Here is an 8,279-nt window from a genome sequence, read left to right as displayed (position 1 = left end):
TCTTTGTTAACCAGGTTGAAACATCGTTCTCCACTTATGAATAAACGTGTTAATACCCATACCAGATGTTCTGATATACACTTCAGCAAATTGTATCTCAGAAATGGTATGGCATAGTGAGTAAAATTGCACAGGGTTAGGGAGCCATGGAGATGGAAATACTACAGTTGTTACATGGTGCCACTTTTCATGATGCATGATCAATCACAGTAACTTTTCAATATGCAACTCCTTCACCATCCAGAATGCATTGGTTCTCTTCAACAATGCACATTTCATCTGGTATGCTGACTACTTCCCAGACAATTGCATCTTTTATATCTTTAACTGTGTGTAGCTTCTGGCTTCAAGATACTCCCAAAACTCATATTTGGTCTGGTAAATGAGGTCTCCATTGACGTAGAAAGTGATGTGTAAATGATTTAGTCTGTGTAAGTACTCCTCCCAAATGTTTTTATCAATAACCAGAGGGTCACCATCTGCATGAAAATTGTAGTGTCACATTTGTTGCTGCAAAATGAGGGAACCATGCTGATTGTGTAAGCATTTCATGGTATTGTGCAAGTGTGCAGTCCTTCTGAGAAGTAAGGTAATTTAACATAAATTACGTATTATAATATTATTATTAGTCAGGCAAAGCATAGTTTTATAGCCTTCTGTGTTATTTGGTTACAGAGCCATAAACTGTAAAATCAGAATCTTCTTGCCATGCCCACCTGCTACATCTTCTCTATAACAAATTGCTAGTAGTTCTTTCTGACATTTGATAGTATGTTAATTATAACAAACAAAAATACAATGAAATGCAATATTGTGTTATTTTCCATTCGGAAAATTGTCTCATTAGTTTTCAGTTCACACTTTATTACCATGGTCAAAAAATTGGCAAACCTTGAATAAAGCTAGAGTAGAAAAATAATAGATATAAAATGTTACTTTTAAAATATTTGAAATTTACTTAGGAGGTTTAGATATAATAAAATAAAATTTGACCATTGTCAGATGAAGGAAAGTATTTTTAATCTTAATACAAAAATCACTCAGGGTAGTCAACACTTTGATTCAATATGCTCATGGAGAAATTTTAGTGAAAATACTTCATTAAAAATTCTAATCTTTTGTTTATAAGTTTGTGATATTTAATGAAGGTACAGAAAATTATAGAACTATCAAAGTTCATAATGGAATTTTTTTTTCACTCAGAGATGGATATTTTTCCCTTGGTTGAAGATAATGAAAATGGATATCTCCAGTGCTTACCTACACCTCCTGAGAGCACAAAGTATTTGCTTTTCTTATCTTTGGTATGCCGATCTTGGGGTGGTTTATTAGTTTTGGACTCACCCGTCACACGTACCTCAGCACCTTATATGTTTTGTCAAATGGTTGGGACTTTTGTACATTATCTCAATTCTCTGGAGGCTGGGATTTCATTATTACATGGACTTCTGGCTCATTCAGTGTCAGCTCTAGTGGGTTGGTTGATAACTTCAACCCATTTATTTGATCTATGTGGGATTTTTTCACACAAATAACAGTCACGCACAGCCTTCTTCTTCATATCAATGGAACTTTTAGTTCACCTTGCTCTCTAGGCTCAGTAACTTACAGCTTGTAAAGTTATATTGCTTTAGGCGATATGGTCCTCCAGGACTGTCCTGGTCCTACTCAGTCATGGCCATATTTGAAGGGATTGAATGGGTATTTCACAAACAATGGAATCTGGGTCTTTGTTCCAACGCAATTTTTCTTCGTCCTTTCCTGTGAGACATTCTGCAATGGTGGCTAGAAAGCCCATATGTCAGTGGGTGTTCAGCTTCATCCATGCATCTAAATCTACATCGTTTCACAGATGCATTCATTCAGGGATAGATGCATGGGTCAGTCAAGAAGCGTTGGGCCATTACCCTGTGGATGAAACCATATTGCATATCAATGTTCTTGGACTTCTAGCCATACATCGGGCATTGTGTCAGTTTCTTCATCTTGCCTACTATTGTCTGATGATGGTTCCTTTAGACAATTCTATGGTGGTGGTGCATATCAACCAAGATATCTCTTTTCTAGACATTGGATCTGTTACATTTGATCAGTGCACATCGCATTCACCTTATAGCATGATTTGTGTCTGGTGCATTCAGTTTAGTTGTGCTCTCTGACTGTATCTATTTGATGAAGTGGACATTTGATACCCTCGTTTTCAGGACCTTTGCGATCGGTGGGGTTCTCTCCAAGTGGATGCCTTTGTCATGGGACATAACACCTAGTTGCTCCTCTTTTCCTCGCCTGTTCTCCATCCATAGGATTTGGCAGTCGAAGGCTTCGGCCAAGTTTAGCCACACAAGTATCTTTATGTGTACCCTCCCATTCAATTGCTTTGTGAGGTGATTTCTCTCATCTACTTTACTGTTTGTCAGGTCCTCTGGACTACTCCCGACTGGCCAGTTCAACCCTGTTTCCAAGGTTTTAATGACTACTCCTCTCCCCTTTTGCCACTCTTCTACTTCCCCTCTTCCTTTTTCATCAGTCTTGATTCCACATCCTACAATCTATATATCTAGCACCTAGTTTTTGTTCTATCTATGATGAGATAATTCAGTTTCATACATCAAGTTGCTTCCTTGTTAGCTAATTCCATACAACCATCTTCCACAGAAGAATATCAATGCACGTGGAAAGTCTTCTGCTCTTGGTCTACTAAAAGTGGGTTTTCTGCTGACAAGCCAACTATAGATAATGCTGCAGAACTTCTAACCTGGGCCTTTCCAGATATCAGGTGGCCTTATCCAAAACCTTTCATTTTTAAATACAGAAGTTTTACTTCTCCTGCTCTTATCAAGCTAATGCATTTTTTTATCTTTACTTGAAGCACCTTCCTTGTGTCATCTGTTCCTTAAACCACATTTACTTCTTCTGTAAGTCTGTGGGCATCGACATTTGAATTTCTTTGCTACTGACATTTCATGTACCTTTTACCATCCTATATATCTCCTCATTGAACTAAATTATTCCTTTCTTCTGAAGACTTCAGTAGCTTGGGAAGGTTGTTCCTCTTTTTTCAACTATTTCTCTTCCTTCTATATCTGATCTTTACCCTCTGCTGAATGTAGATACACTGGATCTGTGTCTAGTCAAGGTTCTTCATTGTTATATAGCTTACAGAGTACATATTCCTGACTTTATATTCCATGGTAGTCCACCTCTCATCATGTTCTTTCACTTTCTACCCTTACTAGTTGTAACTACCTTTTGGTTCAATTGGTCTATTCTTCCTTGTTCCAAGTTTCCTTTCATCACAGTCAAAACCTTATATTTTTCGCTTCTTGTCTTCTTTGTCCAATGGAGGAGACTCTACTGTCTTGCATATAGACCACTTCTATCTTCATCATATGACGATTTCGACTTCATCTACCACATGTGGTCATTTTTCAGACTTTGGTGTGACTGTAACTGGTAAGTTTTTAATTATATTTGCTTTCATTCAGTAATTCTTTTACCACTTTTTCTCATTTATCTCATCAAGGGTGAGTGGTATCTGATAAGGTATTCTTTGACTGTAAACTCCATTTTATCTTTCATGGCTTCACACAGTCAAAGTTCAGATGAGGTGTTCCACAAGATCGCTTGACAGTGAATAACATGGTGATATTTTGTATCACAAACAGGCCTTTTCTGGACTGTCCCATCCATGGACTGCATAGGTAGAGCAGAAAGGAATTGTTGCCCATCTCTGCCATGCCTCATGTAAACATTTTAATATGGTCTTCTTTTCAAGATAAGATTTTACCGTCGCCCATTTAACTGCCTGAAATGGTGTCAATTTTTCAGACTCTTCACTGAATTGTCACTCTCCTTTCCTCAAGTAGAGTATGGGAGTTCTTACCAATTTCCAATGTCAAGCATCAGTGGGTAGTTGACTTTGAAGGGCACTCACTTGAAGGGGTTCCACAAAAAAAAGATGGCTTTCACCATTCACTCTTGAGTTGGGCAGTGGTGTTCTGCTCATATAGATGAGATGTGGCATTCTGGTACCATTTTACATGACCACTGGAGTTGAACCCATCACCTTACTGTATAAAATGGCCTCCTGATACCATTGACATTAACACTGAAGTTGAGCTGTCAAAATTGTAGTTCATCCTTTGATTGGAAACGCTCATCCTACCCTCACATATATGTCAGTACCCACAAGGAGGTTTGGAACCAGAACGAACCAATCATCATAAGTACTCAGAGAATTTTTATTTGTCTATCATTCTCTCCCGATTATTCTGTGTTGTAGATCATAGTAGTAGTATGTGACATTGTTACAGTTACATTCTTGACTTTCCCTCCTTCTCTTCTTATGGGGATTTTATTGCCTTTGGATGGTGGTAGTCAGTGTGACATTTGGAGAGTTGATTCTATACGAGAGACATTTGTTCAATACTAGTTGTTAATTTCTAGATAGGTGGATTTTGGATGTGAAGTGAAGGCAATATTGTTCTAATCTTACCCTATCATAGATGATAGTGCCCCATGAGAAGGTTTCAGATGTGATTTGCTTGCCAAGTATGGTCTGCCTTGCCTTAGCCACTCTAAACTCAGGGACACATCCTTGTTTACCCACTTTACTCTTGTGGGGCTGAGTTACCTTTGCTTGCTCTGGTTAGGACCTCATTCCTATCATGCTCTCTCCATCCAGATATGCACCTTTCAATGTTTGCACTTTTGTTTTCACATTCTACATGTGTATGAAGAGAAGTTGTGCAGATCTATATCTCATTATCAGGGGATCCTTTCGACAATCATATACCCCCTTTATTACTCAATTATTATCTTTAGTTTTGGTGAATTACACTGATTGAAACGAAATGTCGTTTGGAGAGGAAATATAAATTTTATCGAAATTATTATGGATTGAGAATATATACAGACATTGGCTAAATTTCCTAACCACGTGTGGAACTATTAATGATAGAAGAATGGATAGATATGTCTTTTTATTGGTTTATTTTGTATGAAAAGTATTTTAGTGTAAAAATGTTTTTAAATCAACTTGAAAATAAATTGTTTTGGGTAACGAATTTCTCTGAACATTTTGTTGGAGCAGAAGTATTAAGTTAGATCTTTATTTTAATTTGATTGTTTTTTTCTTAAACTACTCTTTTTGTAAACATTATCTTAACTTCTTAGAGAAATTGGTATACCATGATAGTTACACAACCAGTTATACTTATTTAAAAGTGAGCTTGAATTCACTGTTTTCCAATAAAGGTGCTTGATTTTTTTTTTAATTTTAGGAACATTTTCCTGAGGAAGATAAAATTCAAGAGTGTGAAAGAAACTTAAGCTTTGAGCAGGTAAATTTTAACAATTTCGAAAAATACAAGTCTTAAATAAAATGGCTAGCATATATGGAATAATATTTTATTCATCCATTTTAGGTAGAACTATCACTTGTTTTAATTTATATCAGTTGTTTGAAAATTTATTGTAAATGTATGTATGATACTACTAGGTTGAAGAATAACTGGTAAAACATGGAAAGATTTGTATTACACCGTAGAATGTGTATTGCGTTTTAAAAAATGGCAGTACATGAATAACTAATGAATAACAGAATTAGTTTTGAATGATATTATAAACAAAAAAGGTTTTCATTGCACAGTTCCTGTAGTTGTCAACATAATGTTCAGTATGCACTAGAACATAATTTAGTGTAAAATGTTTCTTACTGAATATATTAAATTTCATAAATACAGCCTATAGGAAAAGAACTAAAAAATATATAAAACATTGTGTTTACTTGAATTTACATAAAGACCTTAGAGCTGGATGCCTCAAGTAATTCTAGCAAAAGGGCAAGCTGTTTGGAAGACTTTGTGGACAGGCTTTTACAAGAAAAGATAAAACCTATACACGAAGAAGTAAGTACCTTTATTAATGTTGAGTAATGTACAGCAAATTTACAGGTCATTTTCATGCTTAAAAATTTAATACCAATTTATTCTCCACTTGTTTGGCATTAATTATAAAAATACACAGTTGATCAAAATAAATCCTTTTCTCTCCAGGGATAGGTGCATTCTCTTTAAAATTCTTAGGAACTAGAAGGGGGTAGATCTTCTTTATTTACATGTAAACAAATGCAAAATTAAAGAAGCCTTACTTATACAAGATCTAAAGCCACAATTAAGCCAATATAAAGAATTAGTTTATTAATTAGTGTAGGAATAAAGTAACATCCAACTGCAATACCTCCTACAATCCTGTATTTGTTTATACTCTTTTTTTCTGAGACAAGTGTCCAGCAATGGTCAGTTGCAAACTCTCTTTGTTAACCAGGTTGAAACATCGTTCTCCACTTATGAATAAACGTGTTAATACCCATACCAGATTTTCTGAGATACACTTCAGCAAATTGTATCTCAGAAATGGTATGGCATAGTGAGTAAAATTGCACAGGGTTAGGGAGCCATGGAGATGGAAATACTACAGTTGTTACATGATGCCACTTTTTCATGATGCATGATCAATCACAGTAACTTTTCAATATGCAACTCCTTCACCATCCAGAATGCATTGGTTCTCTTCAACAATGCACATTTCATCTGGTATGCTGACTACTTCCCAGACAATTGCATCTTTTATATCTTTAACTGTGTGTAGCTTCTGGCTTCAAGATACTCCCAAAACTCATATTTGGTCTGGTAAATGAGGTCTCCATTGACGTAGAAAGTGATGTGTAAATGATTTAGTCTGTGTAAGTACTCCTCCCAAATGTGTTTATCAATAACCAGAGGGTCACCATCTGCATGAAAAGTGTAGTGTCACATTTGTTGCTACAAAATGAGGGAACCATGCTGTTTGTGTAAGCATTTCATGGTATTGTGCAAGTATGCAGTCCTTCTGAGAAGTAAGGTAATTTAACATAAATTACGTATTATAATATTATTATTAGTCAGGCAAAGCATAGTTTTAAAAGCCTTCTGTGTTATTTGGTTACAGAGCCATAAACAGTAAAATCAGAACCTTCTTGCCATGCCCACCTGCTACATCTTCTCTATAACAAATTTCTTGTAGTTCTTTCTGACATTTTATAGTATGTTATTTATAACCAACAAAAATACAATGAAATGCAATATTGAGTGATTTTTTCCATTCAGAAAATTGTCTCTTTAGTTTTCAGTTCAAACTTTAATCCAGTGGTCAAAAAATTTTGTTTACAAAAGACTTGTAATGGTCATTGAAAATTTATGACATTTTGTGAAGGTGCAGAAAATTATAGAATGGAAACTAAAGATCAGTTAGGAGTCGCAGGGTTGTTCACTTTGACTGAGCTCGTTGCAAGAAAGTTAATCCTTAACCATTCGTACCACTCCATTCATAATATTATGCTTTGACATGTTTTGCATTTGTGAAAGTAAAATGGGTGGATCCTTCATCCAGTTACCTTCATTTACTTGCTGGTCAGTGAATCTGAAAAGAAACTGATTTTATCTGCATCAAACTGAACAGCATTTCCATCTTTACCTGTCAATTAGCTTTCGAAAATGTTTCTGACAAGTATTTATTAGTTAATGGAAAAACCAATATGGTTTGTACATGTTATGTCCATTTGATTGTCTCTATTACAGTTGAAATTATTTTTCTTAATAAAACGTAGTTTCTTTTTTTGCTTAATTTTTTTTTGGCATAACTTTGGTCAAGTGTGAAGTCATGAAAATTTTTTTTTAATCACAGTTATGATCATCTTTATATACAAACTTGTAACTTAAAATATAATTGCTACATAAATACCACCATGGAATATTTTTGAAAATGTGCATTTAAGCACACATTTACTTTTGAAGAACTATTCTGTACTGTTATTATATAATAACTGTTTGATGAATGGAAAGTCTGGATTACTTCACAGGCTTTTTACAGGAGACTTACTATAAAAAATAATTAAACATCTTATGGTAAGTTTCTGTCTGATAGGGTTCTTTTCAGAAATAGCACCTGACTGAAGCAGTTAGCATACTTGGTTCCTTCATTCTTGAAAAGTACAGTCTAATCAGCAGACATATAAAAATAGTTTATGTATAATTGACGGGTGCTGCACCAATATTTTAACTCTTCAATGATGTTTACAAACGCTTGAATTTTATGCCTCTTGCCTCCTCCTTTATTTGACAACCACTGAAGTGGCAGACAAAACAATGCCAAAACTATCCTCTTAAAATTTCATAAATGTTTGAAATATAAAACAATATTGAGGATGTTTTTTAAAACCTCAGAAATGTTGACAGCAC

This window comes from Tachypleus tridentatus, chromosome 9 (genome assembly GCF_004210375.1).
Source record: "Tachypleus tridentatus isolate NWPU-2018 chromosome 9, ASM421037v1, whole genome shotgun sequence".
NCBI classification, from domain to species: Eukaryota; Metazoa; Arthropoda; class Merostomata; order Xiphosura; family Limulidae; genus Tachypleus; species Tachypleus tridentatus.
Note: the sequence above shows the minus strand (reverse complement) of the source record.